The sequence below is a fragment of the Perca flavescens genome, chromosome 3, assembly GCF_004354835.1.
Source record: "Perca flavescens isolate YP-PL-M2 chromosome 3, PFLA_1.0, whole genome shotgun sequence".
Lineage (NCBI taxonomy): Eukaryota > Metazoa > Chordata > Actinopteri > Perciformes > Percidae > Perca > Perca flavescens.
In genome coordinates, this window is record NC_041333.1 from 39,257,607 (window position 1) to 39,268,447 (window position 10,841).

Here is a 10,841-nt window from a genome sequence, read left to right on the forward strand (position 1 = left end):
CACACAGACAGATATACACACAGATATACACACACAGACACACACACACAGACATATATACACACACACACACACAGACATATATACACACAGACACACACACCCATATATATATATACACACATACGCAATATACCCCCAACACACAGACACACACACAAACACACACACACAGACAGACACACACACACACACACACACCCCCATATATACAGTGGGGGAAATAAGTATTTGACCCCTTGCTGATTTTGCAGGTTTGCCCACTTACAAAGAATGCAAAAATCTACAATTGTAATCATATGTACATTCTAACAGTGAAAGACAGAATCCCAAAGAAAATTCCAGAAAATCACATCATATGAATTTATTTAAATTGATAACCATCTGATGAGGAAAAACAAGTATTTGACCCCCTGGACAAACAGCAAGTATTCTGGCTCCTACAAGCCAGTTAGTCTTTCTTTAAGACACAGCCCCAATCCGAACCAATTATCTACATCAAATACACCTGCTTCACCTCGTTACCTGTATAAAAGACACCTGTCAACACCCAAACAACCAGCATCCAACATCACCACCATGGGCAAGACCAAAGAGCTTTCTACGGACATCAGGGACAAGATTGTTGATCTGCACAAGGCTGGGATGGGCTACAAGAGAATCGGAAAGCAACTTGGAGAGAAAAGATCAACTGTCGGTGCAGTTATCAGGAAATGGAAGAAGCACCACACCACCGCCAACCTCCCTCGGTCTGGGCCTCCACACAAGATCTTGCCTCGTGGGGTGTCCCTGATCATGCGAACGGTGAGGAATCATCCCAAAACCACAAGGGGGGAACTGATGAATCAACTGAAGGCAGCTGGGACCACAGTTACAAAAGAAACGCTTGGTAACACACTACGCCGTCATGGATTGAAATCCTGCAGCGCACGCAAGGTCCCCCTGCTCAAGAAGAAACATGTACAGGCCCGCATGAAGTTCGCCATTCACCACCTGGACGACTCAGAAGAGGCCTGGAAGAAGGTGATGTGGTCAGATGAGACCAAAATAGAACTGTTTGGCCTCAACTCAACTCGTCGTGTTTGGAGGGCAAAGAACACCGAGTACAACCCAAAGAACACCATCCCCACCGTCAAGCATGGTGGTGGCAACATCATGCTTTGGGGGTGCTTTTCAGCCAAGGGGACGGGACAACTCCATCGTATTGAGGGGAGGATGGACGGGGCCATGTATCGTGGAATTCTGGACCGACATCTCCTTCCCTCAGTGAAAGAGCTGAAGATGGGTCGAGGATGGGTGTTTCAGCACGACAACGACCCTAAGCACACCGCCAAAGCAACAAAAGAGTGGCTGAAGAAGAAGCACATCAAGGTTCTGGAGTGGCCTAGCCAGTCTCCAGACCTGAATCTGATTGAAAATCTTTGGAGGGAGCTTAAAATTCGAGTTGCCAGGCGACAACCTCGGAACCTGAATGATTTGGAGGCTGTCTGCAGGGAGGAGTGGGCCAACATCCCTGCCGAAATGTGCACAAACCTTGTCACCAACTATAAAAACCGTTTAACATCTGTGCTGGCCAATAATGGCTTTTCTACAAAATATTAACATGCTGTTTGTCCAGGGGGTCAAATACTTGTTTTTCCTCATCAGATGGTTATCAATTTTAATAAATTCATATGATGTGATTTTCTGGAATTTTCTTTGGGATTCTGTCTTTCACTGTTAGAATGTACATATGATTACAATTGTAGATTTTTGCATTCTTTGTAAGTGGGCAAACCTGCAAAATCAGCAAGGGGTCAAATACTTATTTCCCTCACTGTATACACACATAACACAATATACCCCCAACACACAGACAGACACACACACACACGCCCACACACAAACACACACACGCACACACACACACACACAGATATATACACACAGATATACACATATAACACAATATACCCCCAACACACAGACACGCACACATACACACAGACAGACAGACAGACAGACACACACACACACACACACACACACACACACACACACACACACACACACAGAGATAGATAGAAAAGGAATAAATAGGTTGTTTATTAATCGGCCCGACTAAAAAGGTAAGTTTTAAAGACCTCATATTGTGCTCATTTTCAGGTTCATCATTGTATGTAGAGGTTCTATCAGAATATCTTTAATTTTCAAAAAACACCATACTTTTGTCGTACTGCACATTGCTGCAGCTCCTCTTTTCACCCTGTGTGCTGAGCTCTCTGTTGTAGCTACAGAGTGAGACCTCTCAACTTGTGAGAGCAGACGTTTAAATCAAGGCGTCTCATGTTTGAACACGGTAAGGCGATCTCACCGTGTATTTAACACACATACCACAACACACGGCTCATTATCCCAGTGCTGGGCTGATAGGGTGCTGAGTGATAGACTCAGACGCACATTGTTGGAGAACCAGGCCCGGTGTGATTTAACGGATCTGGAATTCCCGAGTGTGTGTCTGCGTGGGAGCGCCAGATAAGCTGAATGTTAACACAGTCCCGATCACTGTGATTAGAGCCGTGAACAGTTCCTGTTATTGTCCAGCTGTGCGGAGAGCGACTGCTTCAGTACCAAACTGGTGGAAGAAGGGATGAAGTTAGAGATGGAAGGATGCCTCAGTCAGGGCTGTAGTAGTCTAGATCGACCTCGTGTCATTTAGGGCTTTCACCGAGAGACATACAGGGCAGGTCTAAAAGCCGAGACGCACCGAGCCGATAATCGGCCGTAGGACAGTCTGAGGTCAGAGGTCGGTGACTCGAGTCTGTTTGGTGTGTCCCGTGCCGTCGTCCGTCCGAGGGGTCGTCGGCGTTCGTTTTGGCCGATTTTACGTGTTGAATCGGCGGGCACTGCCGGCAGTCGGACTCAAATGACCCATCTGATTGGTGGAGAACTAACCAGGAAACGGGGAGCACACTGAGCGTGACTAGAGTAGGGTTGGGCATCGAGAACCGATTCCTAATCGGAATCGTTTCAAAAATTACGATTCCATCGGAATCGGAATCGTTTGGAGGATTTGGTTTCAAATCCGATCATCACTTCCCAATTTAACATGCGCAAGTTTTTGGTTTCCGTAGCGGCCAGGTGCTCGTTGTGTTGCAGCCATGCAGCACAGTAAGCGGCGCTCTAGTCTGGCTTCATTTTACGTTGAAAAAACTGTAAAACTGCAAACCACCTTTTGAATAAAAATAAAACTTTCCTCTTATTTGTGAAATAAGCATGTGACCCGTTTCAACTCCACCACTCAAAGAATCGAGAATCGATGAGAACCGGAATCGAAAGGAAGAATCGGAATTGGAATCAGAATCATTAAAATCCGAACGATGCCCAACCCTAGACTAGAGTCTCTCAAAATCGGCCTATTTCTCTCTTAAAATGTTTTCAGAAACACGTTTCGGTGAACTGTTTTGGTACAATATGAGATCGGATTCTGAACGAGCCGCCATGAATTTCCCGGAGCAGCCAGACCCCACGTGACGCATTCATCCAATCAGCTGCTGTTTTTCATTTTTGGGGCGACAATCCAGATTATCGCCGTCTGCTGTTATGGAGACGTATTACGTCTCGTCTCTTCGGTGTGTTATGAGGAACTTTTTGGACCAACTCGGGGAGACCGATCAGTCCGTCTGGTTGGTGCGTCTGGGCCTTAAAGAGACACATGACACACAAACCGAAAACTCACAATGAATAAAACAGAAGACCCCAACCTAGAAACAAATACTGTAACAAATAAAGTCACATTAACAACAGAAAGTACGAAGGCCTCTAGCCACGAAGCAGGACTGTGACAGTACCCCCCCTTTATGGGATGGCTCCCAGACGTCCCAAAAAGTCCAACTAGAACTGGGTGGGCAGAGGTGGATCTGGAGGAGGGACTCTGCAAGTGTCTGTGGACCTGAAGGATGAGGGGAAAAACAGGGAGTGGTGAATGTGGGGGCTCTGGGACCGAGGACATCAGGACAACAGGGGCTGTGAGATAGGGGACAGCAGGGGCTCAGAAGAAGGCGGAGACCGGAGGCCGACGCCAAAGGGGGAACTCCTCTGGAGACCGGATACGAAGGGGGTGTCGGTACACGATCCGTTCTGCACATGCGCAAAATGTTCGCGCATGTGCAGTTGTACGAGGATTTACGACACTGCACAATGTGTTCCACGCTTCCGGTCGACAGCCAAGCTAGCGTTAGTTTAGCTAACGGCTAATTTGGCTAACCGATAGCTGATTGTAGTGGTCTGCCGTTAGCCTCCACAGGCAAGCTAACGTTAGTTTAGCTAACAGCTAATTCTGCTAACCGCTAGCTGAGACAGCATGTAAACTTTAAAAGACCCTCAAAATAAAACTTGAAAATAAACGTTAACATATATAACAGCTGTTACGTCAGTTCTACTTCACTTGTGCTCATTTAAAATACAATCACTCAACACTTGTCTTTATTGTTACTGTAAAGTCTTAATGTAGCTGTAGCCTGCTTTTCCCATTAAGTTTGACTTAACGTTATTTTAGACTGAATCTAGCTGTCAGCTAGCGGTTAGCCGAATTAGCGGTTACACTTTAGCTTGCTGGTGGAGGCTAGCCGTAGGCTAGCGTGGAACGGATCGTGCAGGTCGTATCCTCGGTAAAACAGTATTATCTTGCGCATGCGCAGAACGGATCGTGTACCGACAGGGGGAACTCCTCTGGAGGCCGAACAGGATGTGAAGGCCCTCTTAAGGGGCGAAGGCAATATTTCAGGGTGCTGTTGTAATTCTGGTGCAGTGGACTGTTGCAGCTTTACAAATATTAGGTCTCTTGGGCCGCCGATTGGACAAGCGGGGCAGGAGTCGACCTGGCCGCCAACTGGAACCCAGGCAAAGACCAGAAAAAAATCTATTCACGAAGTGACCATGGTATAACTGGTTAATGCCCTTTGAGGTGTCCATTGTCAGCTATTAATAAACTTCGGCGCTGCCCGTCCGACGCGCACACCTCACCGTCGTCCATTAATATCAATCCTTACATGAACACAAACCCCATTCAAAGGAGCAATAATAATCCAATCTGATGTCCCTCAAATTGATCGTTAAACGGCAACAAATTCCCCCGTGATTAAAGTCCCAGTGTGTAACGTGTGTAGTTCTGTGTTGCCCGTCCGTTCAGGAATATTCAACCTCCGTCATCAATTCCAAGTATTCCTATTGGCTTGAAATGTTACATTTGCGTTTGCATGAACTGGGGTAGACGCTCCATATTCATGCTCCATCTTGAAATACGTTAGCCGGTAAGGGACATACAGGACATACTGCTCCTCCTTTCGTATTCAAAAACCAAATTTCTTCGCCCAGAAAAAGAAAAAGGGGATAGAAAAGAGCAGGAGACCGGGTTTTTGAAGCGTGAAGGCTACCGTAGCTGTAATACGTACTTTAAACTGCGTGGCGGAAGAGTTGATCGTGATATATGATCTCAACGCTAGATTCCCACACGTTGGACCTTTTTAAGGAAGACCAGTTTGTGTTTAAAGTTCACTCAGTTCGATGTCTGCCCAGCTGCCTCTGTGCCCCCTCAACCCCCTGAGTTTTACTCTGTGTGAATGAAGTTATTGTTAGTGCCGAGCTGCGTGGACTTAAAGGGCTCTGATCAGCTCACAATCACAACTCAACAAAGCTCCTGAAGAATCCCTCCCAGCTCCCAGTTTCCTGTTCCAGCCGTCAATCACTCTCATTGTTGCACAGGATTTAACCTCTGACCGGTCAACACACATTTCCCCTGAATGATCACTCTGGGAGAAAAGGCCCAAATCTGCCAATGGAACAAGTAAAAGGGAAACAAGGATAACAAGATTCTGGAAACAAGACATGGGCCGTATTTTAAGGATCTAAGAGCATGGCGTGAAGCGCATGGTGCAGGTGTGTTTTAGGGCGTGTCTGAATCCACGTTTTCTAGTTTTGACGGCGGTAAAAAAAGGCTCTGTGTGCCGGGCGCCTGGTCCTAAAGGGTTGTCCTTAGTGTCTTCATTAATCAGAGGTGTGTTTTGGGCGTAACATGCAATCAACCAATCAGAGATCAGCTCCCATATTTGTAATCTTCTGCGTGTGCGTGTGCTGCTGTGCGTCCCTGTGTGTGTAACAAGCATAGTGTGCACGTGCTGTGCATGCCTAGAATGCACCTGAACACACCTTCCTGTAAGACCAGCACGCCCCAGAATGCACCTGAACACACCTCCCTGTAAGACCAGCACGCCCCAGAATGCACCTGAACACACCTCCCTGTAAGACCAGCACGCCCCAGAATGCACCTGAACACACCTCCCTGTAAGACCAGCACGCCCCAGAATGCACCTGAACACACATCCCTGTAAGACCAGCACGCCCCAGAATGCACCTGAACACACCTCCCTGTAAGACTAGCACGCCCAGAATGCACCTGAACACACCTCCTTAAAACCCTTATGAGATGTAAAAAAAATAAAAGCTTGTTTCATCTGAGATGCAATTTAAAACTATGTTTTCTTCTCTTTCACTTTACAAGATATTTTGGATGCTATATTCTAAAAACAAGTCCCTATGTCTCACTGAAATATGACTGACTCTCGCCTGGTAAGGAAGGGCTTAACTTAAGCCAGAAGGCATTTTGACAACATTGCTAATCTGTCAAATGTCATACTGCAGTCAAACGTCACCCCCAGATTATTAACTTCTGTCTTAACGTAGAAAGCCAGAGCACCCAATTTTAGGACTGGAGCATTTAAAGTGGCCATATTATGCTAATTTTCAGGTTTATAATTGTAAATTGAGATTGTACCAGAATAGGTTTACATGGTTTGATTCAAAAAAAATAAAAAATAACACCATATTTTTTTTGCACATTGCTGCAGCTCCTCTTTTCACCCTGTGTTCAGGTCTCTGTTTTAGCTACAGAGTGAGACATCAGGTAAGGACTACATGAGCTAGCTAGCTGTTTCTCCAACTTCAGTCAGTACGAGGCAGGATTAGCCGAGAGACTTCTTCTAAACGAGGGAGCACTTCACACTTTGTGTTGAATACTTGCAGAACAGGGACATGGAAGTAGTTCTATACAATTTATTTTGCAGATTAGGGTGAATTTGTGTGTTTCTTAGCAGTGTTTTGCCATTGAGAACGAGCTAGTATGCTAACGGTTAGCCCCCTGGCCCCCTCGTTTTGGTTAGTGACATAGAAAGCCGTGCAGGTTTTGACCAGCTCACCAGGAGACTGAAGGCAGGACACATTCAGAAACCGTATCTCACTCAGAACACCATGGATGTTGTTTTGTTTCTACGTTTGTATGTGTATGGAAGCACCAGAGACACAAAATAACACCCCAAATCCCAGAAAAAGTGTTTGTTTTTTTCCATAATATGGGCACTCTAACATGAAAGAAGTACCTAAAAATAATAATACACACCGTTGTGTCCTCATTCAAATGAAGAAAGTTATGTGACAGCCAAATTAACTTATCATTTATCATATTTAAAAACAGCTAAAAGAGAGAATATTGGACTGACATTCATCAGTTGACACAGAGACAAAGACTTGGTGATTCAAACTTCCATTTACATGGAGTCAATAGCCCCCACAGTGTTGCATGATGGGAGAATACTGTTGGATAGCGTTGTTCTAGCAAGCGTCAGTGGCCCTCGATTATTGTTGAGACCCAGCGGTGCAATGTGGCTCTGAATATTGAGATTTAAGTAGTCTGGATCAACGACAAGGTTCATTTACCGGATGTTACGCCGGATGTCCCTCACCTTCCTCTCTCCACGTGTCGCCGTTCTCAAACGCCGCTCGTTACCGGAAACAACCACAACCTTCGAGCTAGCGAGCTACACGCTGAAAATGTCAAGTTGTGAAGAACCTTTGGACGGTGCAACAAGTCAGGCCTGCTCGGTTCTTTCAGGGAATGATTATACAGATTTACAAAGAACATGTTTAGGTTATTTCCTCTCTAAACTGGGAGGTTTTGGGGCTGATTGGTGGGATTGCTGTGGACAATGGAGATAGACTGGTGAGAGCCAATGACTACGTTTACAAGCTGTCAATTTTCGGGTTATGGTCGGGTTAAGGTCACTATTCGGGTTTCTGAGACATTCGGAATAACCCGTTTACATGCGTGAGAAGAGAGCGTTACTCCTGTATACGTGGAGTTTGTAATCAGTTGGCAATATCCCGATGTAAACGGCGACGCACGGTTAGCGTCTGGACGTACAGACAACCTTAAGACGGAATAACTTTTCGGTCCCCTTCTTATAAATCTCACTATCTCGGTACTTCCTGCCGTCAACAAAAGACATTATATTCCTGGTTTTCACCACAATAATAATGAAACTGGTTTCCCCTCGCTCCAAAAGTGTGGTGCTGTTCTGCGTCTCGCCATGTTTACCTCTACTTCTTGTTTAGTTCCGGTATACTACGCGCAGGTTTTCTGCATTGACATATATACAACTGTATTATTATAGTATGTAATTATTATTATTATAACTATGTTTTCTGGCACATACAAGAAGTTCATCTACTCAAAAGACCAAGATTCCTTGCGAATAGAACATGTGCAGAACACAAATCAATGTTTCTTTTGATGGGGATATGCCGATACGTGTTTACATGACCAAAATTTCGGGTTAGAAAAGGGGTAACCCAGGTAGCATATTCGGGTTTTTAAAAACCGGAATATGAGCATATTCGGGTTTTTAAAAACCGGAATATGAGCATATTCGGGTTTTTGCCGGTGTTTAAATGGCCGTGCGCGACCGGGTTATTGCTAATGTTCCGGTTTTGAACGGGTTATTGGCTCCATGTAAACGTAGTGAATGAGGTTTAACCATGTATCAGCTCATTTAAATAGCTCACGTTACTGTATTGTGTCAGCAGTTAACATTTAATATTGTATGTACGTTTTCTTTTGCAAATGTTCCACCAAAACAAGTTCCTTCCTGAGACTATTTAGCAGAGACACTGACTGTGATTTGTCGGTCCAGAGTATGTTCAGCTGATAGTCCAACAGCGCTAACTCTAGACACTAACCTTCAGTCTCTGTTGTGAAGTTTGAAGAAGAGCTTTGCTAAATGCTAACTCCAGCTTGTTACATGCTGCACTGTAGTGACCCCGACACTGAAACAGGAAGCTGTCCCTGTTTAAATCTGCCCACAGTTTGATGCTAAGCTCCCAGTTTATTTAACCAATGGCCGCTGGTTTTCTTCTCTTCTCATTCGTTTTGCTTATGTTTTTATTCGTTTTCCATCTAATTTTATCTGTTATCTATCAATTTTTGCTTAAAGACCTCATATTCTGCTCATTTTCAGGTTCATAATTGTATTTAGAGGTTGTACCCAAATAGGTTTACATGGTTTAATTTTCAAAAAACACCATATTTTTGTTGTACTGCACATTGCTGCAGCTCCTCTTTTCACCCTGTGTGTTGAGCTCTCTGTTTTAGCTACAGAGTGAGACATCTCACTTCTGTTCCTTCTTTGTTGGGAGTCGCACATGCTCAGTAGCTAGGTAAGGACTACTAGCCAGTCAGAAGCAGAGTATGAGGGCGTGCCCTGACAGTACCTAGGTAAGGACTACTAGCCAGTCAGAAGCAGAGTATGAGGGCGTGCCCTGACAGTACCTAGGTAAGGACTACTAGCCAGTCAGAAGCAGAGTATGAGGGCGTGCCCCCTGACAGTACCTAGGTAAGGACTACTAGCCAGTCAGAAGCAGAGTATGAGGGCGTGCCCTGACAGTACCTAGGTAAGGACTACTAGCCAGTCAGAAGCAGAGTATGAGGGCGTGCCCTGACAGTACCTAGGTAAGGACTACTAGCCAGTCAGAAGCAGAGTATGAGGGCGTGCCCTGACAGTACCTAGGTAAGGACTACTAGCCAGTCAGAAGCAGAGTATGAGGGCGTGCCCTGACAGTACCTAGGTAAGGACTACTAGCCAGTCAGAAGCAGAGTATGAGGGCGTGCCCTGACAGTACCTAGGTAAGGACTACTAGCCAGTCAGAAGCAGAGTATGAGGGTGTGCCCTGACAGTACCTAGGTAAGGACTACTAGCCAGTCAGAAGCAGAGCATGAGGGCCCTGACAGTAGCTAGGTAAGGACTACTAGCCAGTCAGAAGCAGAGTATGAGGGCGTGCCCTGACAGTAGCTAGGTAAGGACTACTAGCCAGTCAGAAGCAGAGTATGAGGGTGTGCCCTGACAGTACCTAGGTAAGGACTACTAGCCAGTCAGAAGCAGAGTAGGAGGGCGTGCCCTGACAGTAGCTAGGTAAGGACTACTAGCCAGTCAGAAGCATACCCTTTGGGGGGGACTTTGGGCTTTTTCACTTTGTAAACCTATAACATGCACAAAAAAGATACATGACACAATAAAGGAAAGGTGGGAAAAAGCCAATAAGAATAATATGAGCACTTTAAAGCATCACAGAGTCGTCCTCTCAGACATCTGACTTGCACCTTTAATCGTTTTTAGGTATTAGTTTTTTAATCAATTTTTTGTCGCCTTGTGTCTACTTTCAGTTATTTTACTGTCCGTTTTTAAAGCTATGGATTGGTCCTGTCAGACATCCGACTGTAATCGGCTCCGTGGCAGTAGATCCGTAACTTTTTAACAACAGTTTTTTAAATGCCAGCGTCGTGTTCGGGACTTGTTTGTGCCGAAAAGAAAGGAGCCGTCGCAGGTCTGGAGTCAGCGTTGAGAAGCTGAAACCAGAACCGGGGGGTTGCATCATCAGCCAGACCTACGCCACCGATGTTCGTTATGAAACAGGAGAGCTCTCGCTCAAACCGAGAAAAAAAGGCAGATAAAGAGAGAAAGGAGAAAGGAAAGGAA

At 45.4% G+C, this 10,841-nt stretch overlaps 1 protein-coding gene across 1 annotated transcript in view; it reads left to right on the forward strand.

Annotated features, from left to right (window-relative positions):
* Positions 1 to 10,841, forward strand: part of LOC114553116 (zinc finger protein 271) — a 687,947-nt gene that overhangs the window by 515,257 nt on the left and 161,849 nt on the right. The gene's annotated exons all lie outside the window — the stretch shown is intronic.